This window comes from Candoia aspera, chromosome 10, assembly GCF_035149785.1.
Source record: "Candoia aspera isolate rCanAsp1 chromosome 10, rCanAsp1.hap2, whole genome shotgun sequence".
In the NCBI taxonomy this organism is placed as follows: Eukaryota; Metazoa; Chordata; class Lepidosauria; order Squamata; family Boidae; genus Candoia; species Candoia aspera.
In genome coordinates this window covers 16,433,158-16,453,048 of record NC_086162.1, presented here as the reverse complement: position 1 = coordinate 16,453,048, position 19,891 = coordinate 16,433,158, and the positions used below count along the sequence as shown (strand labels likewise).

Sequence of the window (19,891 nt, the reverse complement as noted above, 5' to 3'; positions counted from 1 at the left end):
TGTATCTCGCCAGTAGGATAAACTTCGGCTTCATTATATAGCCAGGCAAGGAGGGCGGGGAGTTTAGCCGCGCCCCTCCGTCTCTGGTTGGTGCGAGGTCTTCCGAAGGCGTCCTCTCCCCCTTCGCCTCCTTTCCTGCTCTCCCCCCACCGTGGAAGGAGTGAATTGGGGGCCGAGGTGAAGTCTCGGGGTCCCGCCCACCTGTTTTTCTTTCGCATCCGAAGGCCGAGCCGTGTAAGGCAATGGCGGGGGTTTGCCGCAGGTTGACACCGGCGGGGAGAGGAAGGGTCGACTGACGCGCCCCCTTCTTCCCCAACCGGCCTGCCTTCCTTCCTTCCTCGCGATCGCGTGCGCGCCTCCAACGTCTGTATGCAAACAAACGAGGGCAAGATTTGGCCAGCTCCTCATCTCCTCCGCCGATTGGTGGAAGACGGGGCGGCAAGAGAGGCGTTCTCGAGCGGAGGCCCGGCGAGGAGGCGCGCCTGGTGGTATTATTAACTCTACGGTGCTCCTTGGGGCGTAGCTGGTAGCCCGGGATGGGTGGCGCGGTTCTTCTTCGCACCGAACCACCACCTTCCACCCGGAGTCCTCGCGGGGGGTTGGCTTACAGCGCCCATCATCCTCTAACTGGCGAGGGGATGATAGGTGCACCTAATATCCCAGTTGCAGTGGTCCCACCGTGCCCTGTTTTCCTTGTTCTCCAAATATTCCACGTGTCCAGGAAGATAATGGAAGTTTGTTTAGGGAACCTGGTTGACTTGAGCATCTAAGGCAGGTTGCCTGTAAAAGGGAGGGGGGGGAACCGTCTCAGGTGCGCATGCATACATAACAGAGGATTTTTTTTTCATTCTTGCATATATGAATCTACTGTTAACACTGTCCCTTGTTTTTTTTAGAGAAAGGTCACACAGACCTTTTTTCTATTCTTGTGTTGTTGTTTATTCGTTTAGTCGCTTCCGACTCTTCGTGATTTCATGGACCAGCCCACGCCAGAACTTCCTGTCGGTCGTCAACACCCCCAGCTCCCCCAGGGACGAGTCCGTCACCTCTAGAATATCATCCATCCACCTTGTCCTTGGTCGGCCCCTCTTCCTTTTGCCCCCCACTCTCCCTAGCATCAGCATCTCCTACAGGGTGTCCTGTCTTCTTGTTATGTGGCCAAAGTATTTCAGTTTTGCCTTTAATATCATTCCCTCAAGTGAACAGTCTGGCTTTATTTCCTGGAGTATGGACTGGTTTGATCTTCTTGCAGTCCAAGGCACTCTCAGAATTTTCCTCCAACACCACAGTTCCAAAGCATCGATCTTCCTTCTCTCAGCCTTCCTTATGGTCCAGCTCTCACAGCCATATGTTACTACAGGGAACACCATTGCTTTAACTATGCGGACCTTTGTTGTCAGTGTGATGTCTCTGCCCTTAACTATTTTATTGAGATTTGTCATTGCTCTTCTCCCAAGGATTAAGCGTCTTCTGATTTCCTGACTGCAGTCAGCATCTGCAGTAATCTTTGCACCTAGGAATACAAAGTCTTTCACTGCTTCTACATTTTCTCCCTCTATTTGCCAGTTATCAATCAAGCTGGTTGCCATAATCTTGGTTTTTTTGAGGTTTAGCTGCAAGCCAGCTTTTGCACTTTCTTCTTTCACCTTCATCATAAGGCTCCTCAGTTCCTCTTTGCTTTCAGCCATCAAAGTGGTATCATCTGCATATCTGAGATTGTTAATGTTTCTTCCAGCGATTTTAACTCCAGCCTTGGATTCCTCAAGCCCAGCATGTCGCATGATGTGTTCTGCGTACAAGTTGAATAGGTAGGGCGAGAGTATACAGCCCTGCCATACTCCTTTCCCAGTCTTAAACCAGTCCGTTGTTCCGTGGTCTGTTCTTACTGTTGCTACTTGGTCGTTGTACAGATTCCTCAGGAGGCATACCAGATGACTTGGTATCCCCATACCGCTAAGAACTTGCCACAATTTGTTATGGTCCACACAGTCAAAGACTTTAGAGTAGTCAATAAAACAGAAATAGATGTTTTTCTGAAACTCCCTGGCTTTTTCCATTATCCAGCCGATATTGGCAATTTGGTCCCTAGTTCCTCTGCCTTTTCTAAACCCAGCTTGTACATCTGGCAATTCTCGCTCCATGAATTGCTGAAGTCTACCTTGCAGGATCTTGAGCATTGCCTTACTGGCATGTGAAATGAGTGCCACTGTTGGATAGTTTGAACATTTGTTAGTGTTACCCTTTTTTGGTATGGGGATATAAGTTGATTTTTTCCAATCTGATGGCCATTCTTGTGTTTTCCAAATTTGCTGGCATATAGCATACATTACCTTGACAGCATCATCTTGCAAGATTTTGAACAGTTCAGCTGGGATGCCGTCGTCTCCTGCTGCCTTGTTGTTAGCAATGCTTCTTAAGGCCCATTCAACCTCACTTTCTATTCTTATCCCTATTAAAAGAATCTTGCTGGATCAAAGCAGCATTGAGTCCGGTATCACGTTTCCAACACTGGGCAACCAGATATTTCTGAGGGAAGCCTGCAAGCAGGACAACAGTTCACCATGTTGCTAGACCTCAGCAGCTGGCTTTCCAGAGGTACACTGCCCCTGCACATTGAAGCTTTGTTGAGTTGACAGAGCCAATAATCACTGATACAGCTTTCTATATTGTATTGGTTTTGTGGTTGCTTTTTTTAAAAAAAGTTTTTTTTTATATTGCCATTTTCAGTCTAATATTTGGTACATTGCTGTAATAAAGGAGCCAACATAAAAGCCAATTACAAAAATCAAATTTATCAAATTATTTTTAAAGCTAGCTTTTTTTAAAAAAGCCCTTCTAGATTGGAGCAAGGTTCTGCCTCACCTGGAGAATGAGGAATTTACTGTCTTGCAGCTGTTCTTGCAGATCTTCCAGCCTGAGCCACCATAATCAATGGGCAGAGATAGCCGATCTCTTGGACACTCACAGGCAGGTCAAAAAGCTCATAACTTTCCCCTGTTGCCGGTTCTCAGGATTTGAACCTCAGGAGTGTGCTGCTTATGCATAGAGAGGGTTTTAGAACGTTGTCCCGGGGCAGAAAACATGTTTTGCTGTGTAATTTAGATCTCTTCAGAGAAGAAGAGGACAGCTTTTGTGCTGAGAATGACATACTGGAATAACATTAAACCAGTGTTTCTCAACCTTGGCAACTTTAAGATGTGTGGACTTCAACTCCCAGAATTCCCCAGCCAGCAAAATTTGGGGAGTTGAAGTCTACACATCTTCAAAGTTGCCAAGGTTGAAAAACACTGAATTAGACTTTTTAAAGTACAGGAAAAAAAGTTCAGTATTAACTGTCTACATTGTTGGTAATGGCAACATTCAATTATTGAGCAATGCTGAATTAATGAACAATTGTCATAGAGGATAGGGAATCATTATTACTATTTAGGCCCAAATGAATGGAACTTCTGGAGGAAACTTAAGGATGGTCACTGTAGACGAAATCACTGATCTCCCATCATTAAGGGGTGCTGCATATGAATAAGTCTGGGTCCTGTGTAACTGCAGATGCTAATTAACTTATTGTTGAACTAATTGTGTGATCAACTATCAGGGATTGGGATGCTTATTTTATTTATATATTTATATTTAAGGTCTAATTGAATACTCATTTTGCAATTCTTATTTGCCCTGTAACTTCCTTGTTAGCAATCCACCATAATATTGAGGTTATAAATTATAATACTATACACTCCATCCAGGAATTCTATCCTCACCTTTGCCCCCCACCCAAATTGCATGTCAACTTTCTCTATCCCCATTGTTCATGCCAACTAGGAACCAATTTATGTCATATTTGGGGGGATAATTTATGTCTTTGGTTCCTTCCTTCCTTCCTTCCTTCCTTCCTTCCTTCCTTCCTTCCTTCCTTCCTTCCTTCCTTCCTTCCTTCCTTTTTAAGTACAAGAAGGCTCCTTGGTTTTGCTACCACCTAGGCCATCCTTCTCTAACTTGCTGTCCCTTGGACATTTTGGATTGCAGTTCCCATCATCCTTGACTATTGGTCATGTTGGCTGGGGCTCTGGAGTGTTGTAACTGAACATGTTTGGAGGATAGCAAGGTAAGGAAGGCTGATATAGACCTCCCAACCATTTCTCTGGACATTTTGGACTGGAGAACACTGTTCTTTCAAAGTGGCTCAAAGGGATGATAACACCTGAAGCCGTTTTTCTCCTTTTGCAGCACAATCAACAAGCTACAAATGGTGGGGCCAATGCTAGGACAAATGTTCTTTTTAAAGAATGAGGATCCAATCAGGAATGTCCCTGGTCATTGGTTCTCAGGAAGGATGCCTGTGGAAGCCATATGCAAATATTCTAAAGAAATTCTCTATCATTTTTAGGAGAAAAGGGGAAACTGCTTTGTCGAAAGAAAAACTGAAGAAAGACAACTCCCAGGTTAATGCCACCAGTACAGATGGAGCCATGCACTGGAGCAGAGACAACCTTTTTGTTCCACTTTCCTATGCTAAAAAAAAACACTAAAGCAAAAAAGGACATGGCATGGAGAGTCTTCCCCAGAGGAGATCATTGTTGATGTCAGCTTGGCATTTTGACTGAACTCCTTCTACACTACAGTCAGTGTGGGGTCATCCTTGGGGAAATTGCAACATGTTGGACTTTCTGATCAGCACCAGGGAACTGGCTCTTGAAATTACAAAGAATCTCCTCTCCACCACTCTGGTGGGTGTTCAGTCTTCAGGTGAGAGATGCCCTTCATTCACTACTGAATTTTATTTCTTTATTTTTATTTTATTACTCATATTTAGCCACCGCCCATCTCCCCCAGAAGAGGGACTCTGGGCAGTTTACAATAAAATCCCACATAAAACACAGACATTAAAACCACATAAACAATTATAATAAAACACAATAAATAAATAAAATCCAAGAGAAATGTAAAATCCAGGCTGGTGGGAGGGACTCTAGGGTGCGAGCCATCCCCAAGAATGGCTATTCACTTTCCCGCCCCAGGCGAGACGGCAAAACCAGGTCTTCAGGGCCTTCCAGAAGGTCAGGAGAGAAGGGGCCTGCCTCACCTCCGTGGGCAAGATATTCCAGAGAGCAGGGGCCACCACAGAGAAGGCCCGCTTCCTGGACCCCGCCAGATGAAATTCTCTTATGGACAGGGTCCATAACATCAAATTTTGCTTTTGATGTCTTTGTGAAGCAAAACAAATTTGACCTGAGCTCTGTGGACCTCAAGAAAGCTGCAAAAGAAAAGAGGATCTGTGCAATGCAATTCTAAATTTTAAATGCCATGCAATTTAAAGGCAGGCTCAATGATAATGAAGTGGAGCACGCTGGATAAAAACACACCATATAGTGAGCCTGGATCGTTAGGCTGTAATGGCTGTTACTACTTGGGGAATAGATCCTGCCACTATTATGGAAACTCATCAGAAAACAAGCATCGCTATGCCATGTAAACAAAATGAGGCTTTGCTCAGAGCATTGTTGTTTGTTGATTCCCAAACTGAGGATTATTGACATGTAATGTCATGAATGTGTTCGGTATCTGAGGGACACCTTTGATCCAGATTGAATTATATATAGAGTGGACCACAGTGGGCATTCAGTTTGTCAGATCCAATCAATCTCATTGGGTTAACACTGGATGCAACCAAATCTCAGTTAAGCCATAAATGTCCTTCACTCGGGTGGGACATTGTTGGGGAGAACTTCTCTGCTGCTTCTTAGCAGGGATACCTGTGCTATGGAAAAGCCTTCTGCTGGAAATCAAATTGGCCTCTTCATTCAAGGGCATCCATTGGGAAGGTCAAAAAGTCAAGAAGGCATCTACAACACATATAAAAAAAGATGTGGCTTCTGTCATGTAGACATGGCCATCATTTGACTTTTTCACCTACCCCGTGGATCCCCCTACCTATTGTTGGCTTTTCATAAGCATTTAAACATGGAATTGTTTTAGAGAACCTATGGAAGATGATATGATGTCCTGGATTATGTTGTTATGTTGTGTTGTGTTATGTTTTTTTTAATCATATATATTATGGATGTTTTAGTGAACTTTTGTGAGTATTTTATTATAATGTTGCTGTATGGCTGTTGATAACAGCTCACACTCTCTGGATAGTGGCAGGTATAATTCTAAAAAATAATTAAATTTACACCAGCCCCAGAAGCAGGGGAAGCAGATGACACAGCCTGGTCTCAGCACTGAACACAAACAAAGGCAAAACATGCTAGAAGTGAGGATGGGGTTGGAAAATGGGGTGGAGGTAACCACATGGGCCAGAAAATAATCTATAAATATAAATCCCTGGGAGGTGGGAAATTATGACCTCATACTGTTGTCATGCAACCAGGTTCCCTGAGGGTGCTCTTTGTAAAAGAGCATTGAAACTGGTCTATAGAGAGAGTTGAATATATTGCACACCATGAACACAAAGGAAATAAAGGGTGAAGTACAGTGTTAAGTTAGACGCTTTGAAGGGATCCCTCCTCAAACTCGCCCAATTAAAATTGCAACTGCTGTTTTAGAAAAGCTGCAAGGGTTGAGTTCCACTTGTTGGAATATTCTGTTGTTCCCCTTTTATTGTTGTGAAGGTAAACCACTCTAATGCTTTCCCCCTTTTTACCTCTGCAAATAAAAGCATGCATGCAGAAGGCTTCTTTTCATTTTCATTCCAAGAAGTAAGCTCTCTTCCAGCCTTCTGGCCAGTGAGAACAAAATGTACTGGGAAGCAAGCACCTGCCACTTATTTACCCCTCATTGATTTATTAAAATTTAACTTAGCTGATAAACATTTAGTACACTGAAATATAAACACATCAGGCTCCCTCTGTTTCAGTTGTGGTTGCTTTGCGTTGACTTACGAGGGCCTTGGTGGTTGGCTCGTGCAGCTCAGTTCTAGCATGCTCATTTGGAAGTAACCTGGGCTGTATTTAACAGATCTGCTCCTCTTAAATGTGTTTAGAAGGCCAACATTTTTTGAGCCAAAGCCCAAGAATGAAGCATGCTTGAAGGAAAAGGATCCATCCCCTGGGAGCAGGGTGCATTCATGCTGTTCAGAAACGTCACTTGGGATTTCCCATTGCATCTGCATGGAGAGGATTTTCTTCATGGCTTCTGCACCCATAGACTTAAGGACTTGGAGGGACATAGGGTGCTTTCCTTGTAAAGAATCAGCAGAGGACTGTTTCAGTTCATGCTCTGGCCAAATCCGGCTTGCAATTTAACACGGGTTGTCTTCCCCACAGGTTTTTGTTTTTCTACCTTATTCTCAGGACGCTGGAGAATTTCTTTCCAGTTGCTCATGGTGGTGTTTTTGAGCTTACATGACCACTGGAGGTGATAGAGCTGGGTGTGTCTGCAGGGTGTGGTCAAGAAAATCAAGATGGTAGCCACAAAGGTGCTATCGAAGGTCTGTCCATGATATGCCTAACAAACAAAGGGAGCTTTGACTGTAGTGGCCACCATCTTGATTTTTTTGACCATACCCTTGTGGACCCCAGACTGCTAGTGTTGCTTTTTCTATCACATTGCTTTCCATAACTCTGAAACCTCCTAATTTACCCCCACTTCCAGTCTGAAAATGTTCTCCAGAGGGAGTTATGAATGTCTTCTCTTGGGGTTGAATGGTAGTATAACTGTTTAGTGGAAGGTAAGACCTACCAACTCAATACTTGGGGTTGTCCTGACTAAGCAAGAACCACTCCGAGACGAGGAAGAAGTCTCTAGTGCTTTATTACTGCTACATTAGACAGAAAATCCTACCAAACTGAAGAAGCGCGGGAAAAACCCAGACAGATAAAACCCCAAAGTCAAGGCGGGTCTGTTCTGTGTCTCTTTGAATGATAGCTCTAAACTACGCATGCGTTTTTGCCCCTGGATAGTGGCCCCTCCTGCTCACCATCGGTACTCATGACAGGGTACCTCATTGCTAAATAAATTCAAGAATACTACATATATTCCACCTATCAGAATTGCACTGAATTCTATTCATCTTTGAAAACAATTCCCTTTCCCCAACTTAACTGAGAACTGGTAAAGAAAATGCAGGGGAGCTTTTATAAACAGCCCTCCAAGGCATATCACTATCAGACACTGTACAAGGATGGGTCCTGGCAGGAATGCCTTAGCCATCTCTGCTCCAGAAATGTTTGTCCTTGACCTCTGACTTCATTTTTGGTAGATTCCTCTGTTTACACTGGGCCTGTCCTGGCAGGTGGATGGGATGGGTGATCTGAGAAATGGATTTTGGTTTTCCAAAGGGATGATGACTAAGACAATTAATTGTTTAATGGCGTAATGATTGTTTTTGCCTTTAGAATGTCAGCGAGTGCTTGCTGGCATTGGCAGAAACAACACTGTTACGTATGTAAATGATGGAGTGCGTGGATGTATGTTCACACCCATGACTGCCTATCCAGGAGTTGGTCCCTATAGTGGAAAGCTCCTCTGTGTTTCGTGGCAGCCTGGAATCACGTCGGGAAAAAGAGTTAATTGGCAAATGTCATAGGGTGGGCTCACCATTCCTCCCTCACTAAGATGGCTTGGCTGGCTGAGAACTGAGAAACAGTGGAGGCCTTCAAGCAGAAGTTTGTGCTTTAACAGTTCTGCAAACAGAACTGTCATAGCAGTGTTTCTCAACCTTGGCAACTTTAAGACGTGTGGACTTCAATTCCCAGAATTCCCTAGCCAGCATAGGGAATTCTGGGAGATGAAGTCCACACGTCTTAAAGTTGCCAAGGTTGAGAAACACTGTGTTATAGACTGTCGTCTAAACATAGGGCCACCTTTCAGTAATGCCCATTGCCTTCTTGCTGCTGCCAGTTGGTGCCCATTCACTTGTTCTCATTTGGGGGACAATCCCAAGAGCTTCCTGGAGGGAACAGCAAAGGGAGAAAGTTGCCAGCTCCACCTCTTCATTGTCATTCTGCCTGCCTGCTTGGAGACAATGAAGCAAGAAGTAGGTATAGCAAGATCAGGGACTTGGGGAGCGACAGTGCTCCCTTCCGCAGTGAAGTGTAGGTATCCATACATGTCCAATAATGCCTCTTTTTGGCACTGCCATTTGGGGTCCCATCACCGAGTCCATATAGCTTAAACCAGGAGTGGTCAACCTAGGGTCCTAGGGCTGCAGATGGCCTCTGTTTTTTGATATCCCCTACTATGGGATTTCTCAGCCAGAGTTCTGTGGCACCCTGGGGTTCTGTGAGAGGTCCCTAGGGGTTCCTTGGGAGATCAGGATTTATTTAAAAAATTATTTCAAATTTGGGCAACTCCACATTAAAGAGGGCAGTTTCATTCTTTCCTTTTAGTTTAAGAACACTTAGTACATATATACAGGCCCACCCATGAAACAAATATAACAATTTGGTAATTTCTGGCCTCTATTTGAGCCTGAATGTGCAGGGGTTCCCCAAGGCCTGAAAAATATTTCAAGGGTTCCCCCAGGGTGAAAAAGTTGAGAAAGGCTGCCCTGGTGTCTCCTTCAATTGCCAAAAATCAATGGCAAAGGTTTCTGTCATTCTGAGGCACCTTGATTTTTGAATGAATAATAACCCCCAGGCTTTTCTCCCTAAACATGGGGGGTGGGGAGGGGAAAAGCGCCATCCCCTCCCAAGCATGATGTGCTGCTGCCAACTTTGCCCCATTTTCTTCCCACATCAGCCTTCGTCCTTCCCAAAGGAGTGAAGTGTAGCCACCGAACAGATCTCTATTCTTGCAGAACTACCCAGTAGATCAGGACTGTTCTGGCATGGCCGGATCATCATGGGAGGTAAACATTCTCAGGGCCGAACTCCGCACTTACATAATGGGGCAGGTTGCCAAGGGGCAGGGAGAATGACTTCTTTCTGCCCGGGTGGTTAGATAAGGTCACCTTCTTCTGACTCAGGGGAGAGTTATGTGGCTTGCCCAGAGCCACACGTGAGAAAGTCAGGAAATGGGCACGGCTCGTTTTTCCTACCTATTAGAGCCGCCCTTCAGATGTGTTGGACTTCAGCTCTCCCATAACCCAACCGCGATGGCCTTGTGTTCCTTGAGGATTAGGAGACTTCGGATCCAACAAAAGCAAAAAGAGACTTTGGATTCTCAAAAGCAGCAGATCAGAGAAGACTATTCTAAACAATTGCCCCGCTCCTGTCCAAATGAGAAAGCTGGATAAAAGAAAGATCGACAGAACTGCCTGGGGTTTGAATTTAATCAGTCTGGGGATCGCAGAGAGAGTACTAATTCTGGTATTTCTTTTGCCTAAAAGCGATTGATAAGGTTGTCTATGTAACCCTTCAGAAAACCCACATAAAAATGAGAAAAAACTCTTCTGTTGGGTTGTGTTATCAGTCCCTCTCTGTTATCCTTCAGTGGGGCTGCTGGTTGATTGGAGCTGGGCCTCCCCCACCCTGTTCTTGGCCCACAAAGGACTCAAGTAGCTCGAGAAAAGTGCAAACTTCCTGAATTTTTTCGCTTGTATTTACTTTCCTCTTGGCCCTTCTTTTTTTATTTTTTCCCCTTTTGTGGTCTGCTGTACTGACTAGGTTTCCTGCTAAGCTTCCTGCTCGATGTTTGCTTTTAATTAAAAGGGAAAAGAAGCAGTTGATGGGAGTCCCGCGTCAAGTTAATACCTTGGCTGGAGAGCGGCCATATTGGACCATATCTTGGCTTCCCCCGGCCTCATTTGTCTGCAGAGGGATTTGTAATTAGCCTGTCTTTGCTGATAGTTGGTATTTGCTGGACATAAATGTGTGCAGCAAATTCTTGCACAGTCTAATTAAGCACCTCTCCCCCATGAGCTGGATGCAGAAAGTTCGTCAAACCTGCCTGGGATGCGGTGCAAGGTCAAGTTACAACTGAGACATGGTTTTGTCATGTCAGCAAAGAAATGAGAAGGTGGCACTTACTGGCTTTCCAGCTACTGCTGAACTGTACCTACCAGCATCCTTCATCATTGGTCACCAGTAGCTTGTTCTGCTGGGAGCTATAGTTTAGCAACCTCTGGAGAGCCTCAGGTTGCCCAGCCCTGGTCAAGTATGCAGAAGTAAACCTTTATTTGCCTCAAGTGCATTAAGCCATCATATATTTATTATATTGATGTCCCCCAATAATGGAAACTTGGATGATGTCTATGGGCTTCCTAAGCAGATAGTCTCCCATCTGACCCTGGCAGCCCAAATCTATTTCAGATGAGGAAGGCAGATCCCTGGTGTGAAACTTATGGAGGAATCCTAGGCATTGCAGTCCAGCTTAGTGTGCAGTGGGAAGACCCAACATCCAAAAGAACTGGCTCTACTGTTAGGAAGAGTTGAAGCAGTCTCTCAGCAATGTCTGATGCTTGGGGGTGGCAACAGGATGGCAGAAGAGAGAGCCACACATTAAATGATCTGGTCTGGAGCGTTTCTGCTGGTCTGTGGTCTTCAGGTATGGTGGAGAACCCTGTTTCATTACCCACATTGTCAGTTGCCAGCAGGGGCAAAGCCTGGTTGAGGACATCAAGATGCCTATTACGGGCACCCACATACATTCCTGGATGTTCCACCTTCAGTTTCTCTCTACCCCCGTTTTCTGCTCCTGGTGTTCTTTCTACCTTCTCTCTAGATTACTTTTTTTCCTTGCCTTCTGTTTTTTTTCTCCCCCTCCTCTTCCTCCTCCTCACCAAGGAGTTGTTTTTCTATTTTCTTTTCATTTAAGCATTAAAAGAATGTGTGTCCTTTGAAAGTATGCTGAAGGTTGCATGAAATTAGGGCAAGGGCTCTACATGGCCCATGCCTTTTATATAAAAGCCCGTATCTGAGTGTATGTGCGTGAGAGAGAGACAGCATAAGTGTAAGCAGATATACAGATCGTTCAAGCGTGGAAGAAATGATACAGGAGTAAAGAATTTTGCAAGTTTCTCAGCTCTAGCCAACCTTCTTCAAAGACTTGGCCTTCTCCTGCTACCAGATCTTGTCAGTCGGAGTGCATCCGCTGCTATGTCCTGGTAGAATCTGTCTGGCAGGTTTATTGATGCCTTAGTAAGAGGAGGGTGGACAAGCTTTTACGCTCAAATATATTATTAGTAATATTATTGTTCTTTTTTAAAAAAAATGATGCATTTCATATGTCCTCACTGGGCGGAGATGTCCATTACAGGGCGAAGACCGGATGGGTTGAGCCAGTGGCTCATGGGCAGGAACTGCATTTCACATGTTACCTCGTACACAGCCTAAACAGATGTTGTATGCTCATGCAGCTGGGCAGGGGGGCAGAGGTGTCAGCAGGATCTGATGTTTTCGTCAAAATCTCCAGAGCAGCAGAGCACTATGGTGATGAAAGCTCCATGCCTTTTATACTGCGCGCCTTGTCATGAAGCATGTCGCAATGGGGCGGGGCTTGCATGGTGACTACACAATGCTGCTTTCACCACTTGACCCCCACTTCCCCTGCAGACACCTCTGGAGAGAAGGGATTTTTGCATTTGGGGCTACCCCTGTTATGTTGGAAGGGGAGGAGGTGGAAAATGATCAGTGGTGAATTATGGAAGCAAAGGGGCCCATTGGGACAGATGTGGGATATGTCACAAGGACATCTGTGGAGATGCAAATGGTATCTGCAGCTCCCCCATGATAAAATAAATGATTTTAAAAAAATCTGGAATCATGATATATCTGGCCAAATTGTGGGGATCTGGGGAGATTTGGGCAATCATGTATTTTGTAAAAAAAAAAAAAAAAGGGTTGGGGTCGCCATCCATCACATATCAAGGGCTCATCTTTTGAAACCTTTTTATTATTCTTTGCCACCCAACTCAGATGGTGGGGAGAAATTAGGCAAAGGGCTCAGGACTCTCAGTCTGTTGATCTGTAGGTTTGTGCCTTAGCAGAATAAAGACTCCAAAACCAAAAAGAGGATCACATTTAGTCTGGTAAGAACAACCAACATTGAAAGATGGAATTTGAGAACGGGCTGGATCCAGCCAGGGGCCACTGAGAAAAGCAACCAGGGGAAAAAAAATCCCTCTAGTTTACAGTGACCCTCCGTCTTTTATTATAAAAGACAGTCCTTTATTTCAGAAAGCTGTTCTTTAGATTTATTTATTTTTCAAAATCTCACTTTTGTCCTTTATTTTCATCAGTTAACTTTTACCATACAAATGGTACTGCTTAATGCACAGTCTTTCACATTAGTGTGAAAAATAGGGAAATTGAATGTCCTTTTCAAAATAAATTTACACATGCTGTTTGATTTTAGATATTTTTATTAGGATATGCACTTTTGTAAAGTTTGTCTTGGTTTGGCTCCTGAATTTTCCTTGGTAAAGCAAAGTTGCAAACATAAACAATTAAAGTTTGTTATCCTTATGAGCCTCTTTCAGATTTGCCCCTTTTTTAGGTTGGTGCTTTATTTTTGCTGAGAAAAGACGGTCACTGCACTCTAACTGCAAGAGGCAATGGGGCAGTGGCTCAGGATGCTGCTGGTGGCTCCATTCTGAACACCATCTTTCCTCCCTCCTGGTGACCTGACCCAGTAGGAAGCTGCTTTTAAGGGGTGGGAAAAAATTCCAGAACCCAGGCTTGCGGGCTCCCTACATGGGGTCCTATATAGTGAAACACATAAGGCCATCTGTCTCCTTCCTATGCTTTGGCATTGAGAATCTGTACAGTGATAGAAGGTTGTCAATGGGAAACCCTGAGTCTTGGTAAGTCTATTATAAATTTAACACTCTGCATAACTTGGGAATTATTGCATATTCTGTAAATAAAACAGAGATTTTTAGAAAATCCATTCAATTGTGTCTGGTTCTTCGAGACTGCCTGGACTAGGCCCTGCATTTTTCTTGGCAAGGTGTTTCAGAAGTGGTTTGCCATTGCCTCCTTCCTGGGGCTGAGAGAGAGGGACTGGCCCAAGGTCACCCAGCTGCTTTGTGCCAGGCAGGACTAGAACTCACATCCTTCTGGCTTCTAGCCTGGTGCCTTAACTGCTACACCAAACTGGCTCAAAACAATGCGAACAAGTGCCAAATTGCCCTTTTTATGACCAGAAGAGTCTACAATATTTCACAAGGGCTTTCATTTTCTGTCTTTCTTTCATTCTGAGTTGTGAACTGATTTTTTCACAAAGCCCATATCAGCAAGTAAATTACAGATCTAGGGACTCCCTTTACATAAGCGGCTAAGCTTGGTTAGTTTCAAGGTATCAGGTTTGGCATCTCTGCGACTTAGCACATACTGGTCCAGCCTATTTGGTTAGTGGATAGGGGATACCTCCAGGGATTCCAGAACATGGATTGGCTCAGTATCCATGTTAAGTGTGTTATGTGAACACAACCTGTCTGTACTACTGCTGTTGCCTTTAACGGGCAATGTTAAAAATCAAACACTTATTCCAGGATTCGTACAGTCACAGTAAACTAGGTGGGGTCAGCATTCAGGGATGGTACCAACTCAGAGGGGATACTCACGGGGAAAAGGAAGCAAGCAGAAACAAGACACCGTTTTTCCAGATGTAACTGTCCTCTCACCAAATGAAAATAGCTGCCATCTGTAATCATATGAATCATGCTTAATTATTTTTTACTTAATTAGTCTTAAATTCAGCTGTGCTAATTTTTGTCCAGGACTTGCCTACTCTTTCGAGCGTGATCCCTCAGAGATGCCACCACTGATCCAGCCCTGCCGAATTTGAGGCCCTCTTGATCCAGGGTGCCCATGTGTGTTTGTGTGTGTGATCTGCAAGATGGCAGGTATGGCATTATGGCTGAAACCCCACCCCTTTTGGACATGTGTGCGCTTATGCACAAAAGGGTGGGGCATTGATTGCAATACCGTGTCCACCATCTTGCAGATTTTGATACACCTGCCGACGCCACTGCTTCTGCTTATTCTGCTGAATGGCATTCTGGACAACTTCCCAAACTCCTATCCTAACCTAACCATACTGCTGATGCTGCTATCCAGATCTTAACTCTGGCTACACAGTATGGAGTGGACAGCATGGAACCAGAAGATACATTCAAATTCATGCCATTCAGGAACATTGTCCCGTACTCTTTTCTACCCTTTCTCATGCACTGTGCTGAAAAAGAATCGGCTTTCAGCATTTTTGTCAAGGGGTCAGAGTCCCTGAGTGAAATGCACTTGATTATTCTTGCACTTACTGACTTTTGTGGCGGCCAAAGGCTTGTGTAAATTATTTTCATGGCATGCTCTTCTGTCTGATGGTCTTCAGCTCTCCAAACTTAAATCCAAAAGGGAGGGAACAGGAGGGAACTGTTCCCAGGGGCCTTTCATAGAGTGGGAAGTATGGACAGCCAGGAAGGCTGCAGAATAATGGAGAGATGTTAACAGTTAACTGACAACCACAGTGCCCAGTAGCAGCAGCAGCTGCTGCCACCGGCTCCAAGTTTAAGTCAGCCTCAAAAGGCTGCCGTGAGAAATTGGAAAGAAATTCTCAAGTGCCCTGAAAGTAAGATAGAAAAACAGAAGCCTGCAGGGAAGAAAACTTTTGTTAAATTCTCAGCCAGATTTGGGGACATTAATTCATCTCAGAGCATTAACTCAAGCAAAGGGATGTCTTCTAGCTGCCCTTTAAGGCAAAACTCTTTGCAACGTAGAGCCCTCAGATCCCCAGCCATGAAGTGAAGCCCTTTTGCAGAAGTCTTCTCTGAGCCAGGCTGAAAGCGCTGGTTGGCTGGCTTTGTGTTCCTTGCTCCTCAGCCTAGGCCTGGGCTGGGTAGAGCCGTAAGTGTGACTCAGGGCCAGCTGGAGGTGTTCCATCAAGAGGTCACAAAGACCTGTTTGACAGGTTCCTATTTTTTGTTACTCATTAGCATGGTGCACCTGAGAAAGAACAGAGGTGTCAGGAATCTGTTGTCACTGCAAAAAAAAAGTGTTGTTTTTTTTAAATGGCTTGTTAACATTACACAATTAAATCCCCCCTTTTTGTGTCTGCTTGAATGGAAAGGTTGTCAACAAGACCAGCTGCCACTCCTGGGTCCCCTCTTGGCAATCAGCGTACCCAAACAATCCACCCCACACCTTTTCAGTACAACAAAGAAACAGCCTGTACTGAAATTGAGGACTGTAATTCTCCTTTGGTAGAACACAGTCCAAAGTTCTGTGTTCCTGTTTCCCACTGAAATAACTCAGGGACAATCCTTAATATGAATTGCTTGGTTCTAGCTCTGGGTAGGATGCTAACTCAGTAGAATGGTTTAATCAACTGGGTGTGAACAAAACCATGATTAATTAGCACAATGCACAAACCCGGTTGTAAAGATTTCAGCCACCTTCGTTCAGCTTGGGGCCCTCCTGGGCTGCAGCACTTAAGTGCCCATCTGGTCAGCCAACATAATTGCTGGCTAAGGATGATGGGAGGGGTAGTCAGACATACCCCAAATGGCAGTGAGCCAGGGAAGGCCTCGTGAAGCCACGTTTTCCGAGCCTCTCCGTGGTATACTTCAGACGTGAAACACCACATGTCTTGTTTGTTTGCCCAGCTCAGCTGGAAACCAAGCCATCCACTTTTCTCACCCCTATACAGCAATGTTTTGTAGGGATTCAGAATACGTTTTACAAAAGCCCTCCAGGGCTGGATTTGATGCACAAAATCTTATCTTACAAAACAGCAGCTGGGAAGTAGTCACCTTCTCTCTGTCTTGATGTTCTTTACTTACCAGATCTGGAAGTGGTTGTCCTGTGGAACAGCAGATGGTTTTAGCCCTTCACTGAAACAATAAACCCTGAAGAGAGGTGACCCGTTTCTGCTGAAGCGTTTAGAACGTAGAAGTGGTTTCTCTGCCTGTGCATTTCTAGCACTGCGGGCCAGTAAGTCTGGATGCTAAACAAAAGCTTTGTTGTAAGCCACCCCCTCAAATCTCCTTTTTTCCCTCTCTCCAGCCTGTTCACGTGAGTTAACCCAGTTCTCATTCCAGAAAAGGAAGGTCCTGCCACCATCTTTTTTATTTACTCTTGGGGAACTTTTCAATACCGCCCTTCAGTTGAAATGATTCTTAGAGGGGTTCTCAAAGAAAGAAGTAGAGGATGATCCTAACTAAGTCAGAGCTCAACCACTGAAAATGTTATAGCCAAGCTGTACATTTCCCTCTCCGGCCAGCAACTGTACAGGACTTCTATGGGGTTGGGAGGCGTAGCCTGGGGTATACTAGTTGATCTCCAGATCACTGCAATAGATCCACAAGGATTTCTAATTTTCAATAGCTTAAAACAGATGGAGCATAATCACCTAGGTACAAGCATCAACCTAGGCAATTTCAGTCACCTCAAATCCTGGAATTTTTCAAAAGAAAAATATAATTTAAAATAAATGCTAATAAACATGTAGAAAAATCGAATAGATGATGGATTGCTTATTTGTCATTTATTTACTAATTTGTTAGAATTTTCTCTATTAGGTTCAGGAGCTCAAAGTAATGCATAAAATACCCCCTTCTCCAAGTTTATCACATCCTCCCAGTAACTTTGTAAATTTGGCTGAGCTAAAAAAAGTGCCTGGCCCCAAACCCCAGTGAGCTTGTATAGTCGAGGGTGGATTTCAGCCTGGGCCTTGCTGGTCTTCATCCAACACCGCATTCCCTACTCTGCCTGGCTGCATGTACATATGGTGGGGCCCCCACCCTGTTGGGTTTTAGAGTGGCATTAAGACCTTGATTTTCCCCCCGAGAGTTGGGGCCAGGATGATAGGATTGTGAGATGTAATGGATATCGAGGGTTCCTGATCGTCTATTACCTGCTGTTGTTGTTTTAACTGTTAAATACGTTTTTGGATTTTTTAAAAAAAGAAATGTATGCCACCCAGAATCTCATTTATGTGAGTTTGGCTGCCACACACATGTTTGAGGCATCAACATGTAATGCGAGGGGGGGGACATGAATGTGAGAAGTCCCTCTGAGCTTGAAGAAGTCCTTTCCCCCCTCTTTTGCCTTTGTTAACCTCTGAAGGGGGAAGAACATTGACACCAAGGAAGGAAGGAAGGATGGCGGAAACAGGAACCCTGACGTGCCAACCCACAGCTGGTGATGTCACAATTCAGAGAATTTCTGGCCGTGACCATTTTTGAAACGTAGGAAGTTGTAGTGGAAATTTGGTTCTCTCCCTAAAACAGCAACAGTAACTGCACATTGACATTTCCTTACTCACAGCAGGCAGCAATATCACTGTCTGTGGCATATTTGTGATGAGATTGCGTGACTTCCTCAGGAAAGAGGTTTGGTCTGCCTTCAGGCGGAGGGCAGAAGACCGGCGTAGGCTTTTTAAAAATTCCACCAGCAGGACAATTATGCTATCTTGCATACTTCTTTTAAGGGATCTGAATGTATGCTCTGTTGTAGAAGATAAGGAGCATACAACAACCACAATCACCACCACAACATAATAATAATAATTTTATCCTAGATCCTTGGGAAGGATCTGATAATCCAAAGTACCAACTCCACCCAGAATTAAGGCACAACTTCCACAATTTGGGGCCATATCTAATCTTCTGTTGGTCATGTTGGCTGAAGTTTATAGAAGTCTATCATGGTCTTCCCCACACTGTATGCCCTCCAGATGTCTGGACTTTAGTTTTTTCCATAATTTTCAACAATGGCTGGGCAATTCTGGGAACTGACATCCTGATGTATGTGGGAGATATCTGGGTTGGGATAGGCACCAGGTTGGAAGAGGCAGATCTTCTGCATTTGATGCAAAATGCAGCAGCTAATTGGCTAAGTAGTGCAAGGTTCAGAGACAATATAATGCCTGTACTGAAAGATCTGAACTGCTTGCCAATTGTCTACTGGGCACAATTTAAGTTAATGGCTTGCTGCCTGGATATCCTGCCAGGTACAACTGGATTCAACCTGTCCAAAGTATCTCTCCTTCCCAGAAGAAAACACTGGGAGTGTTTGATTTCCGGGAAGCAAGTGGGCCCAAATTCTGAAGTATTGTTTCTCCATGATGGCCCCAGTTCTCTGGAATGGCTTCCCCCTGGAGGTGACATTGGCTCCACTGAAAATAGGCTTCCAGAAGCTACTTAAAACCATCTGGTTCATGTAAAAAAGAAAAGAAAAGATCCTGTACGTTAATCTCCAGCAATTTATAGGACAGAACACACAAATACAGATTAAAAATCTTACATCTGGTTCAGATTGGTATAGACTCTTGAGTCAGGTTGTCTGCTGTGGGAAGTTTCAGGAAATTCAAGATGGCAGCTGTGACCATATAATGGAGGTCCCACCCCATTTTTTCCTGCGCATTGTGATGCTGTCAGTCCTTCGAGGTAGTCCAGACAAGGAGCACAAACCATGAGTACTAACACTACCTTTATTGTAAGGCTACAGTAACAGAATCTTGCAAGTCTGAAAGCACCTCTCCCCTCCCTTTTACTTTCCAGAGAACGAGGGAGGGTCCCTTCTGAGCTGCTTTCTCCACCCCCATTCCTTCTCTGGGCTGAGATATCTCTTGTCAGACCATGGTCTAGGCTGTGGCTCTTCCTCCTGTCTCTCAAGGTCACTCTCACATCTCATTACAGATGCAAGGTATACTTCAATCAACCATCTTGACTTTTTTGACCCCCTTCTGCAAACTCCCCTACCCTCAGTTCAAGTTTTGAGGCTTGAAAACCCATGCATATCTCCTTTTAGGGCCACTGTCAGTTTCCTCTGATTTTTTTTTCTTTCCTTATACAGGTTCTTACAGAGTCTGGGCTAATGCTCGACAGTCATGATGACTCAAGGATGGGAAATATGATAATGCAAGTTGCAGTCACTGCTGCTCACTGATATGGCGGCTGCGAGCAGAGAGGGACCAAAACTATTTCATGTGGTCTAGGTCTGAAGAGAAGGGGAAAGGAAATGCAGGAGGATGACTCTGATGGAAATAATTCTGACTGAGATCAGATCTG

At 44.5% G+C, this 19,891-nt stretch overlaps 1 long non-coding RNA gene across 2 annotated transcripts in view; it reads left to right on the top strand.

Moving 5' to 3' along the window:
* Positions 1–55: 55 nt before the first annotated feature.
* Positions 56–19,891, top strand: part of LOC134503471 (uncharacterized) — a 194,157-nt gene continuing 174,321 nt past the window's right edge. The window contains exons 1-2 of one of the 2 annotated variants that reach the window (XR_010068550.1): positions 56–488; positions 4,385–5,272. This is a non-coding gene — a long non-coding RNA (uncharacterized LOC134503471). Of the gene's footprint in view, positions 489–4,384; positions 6,674–19,891 lie in introns of those variants that run through there. The other variant, XR_010068549.1, reaches the window with a different exon arrangement.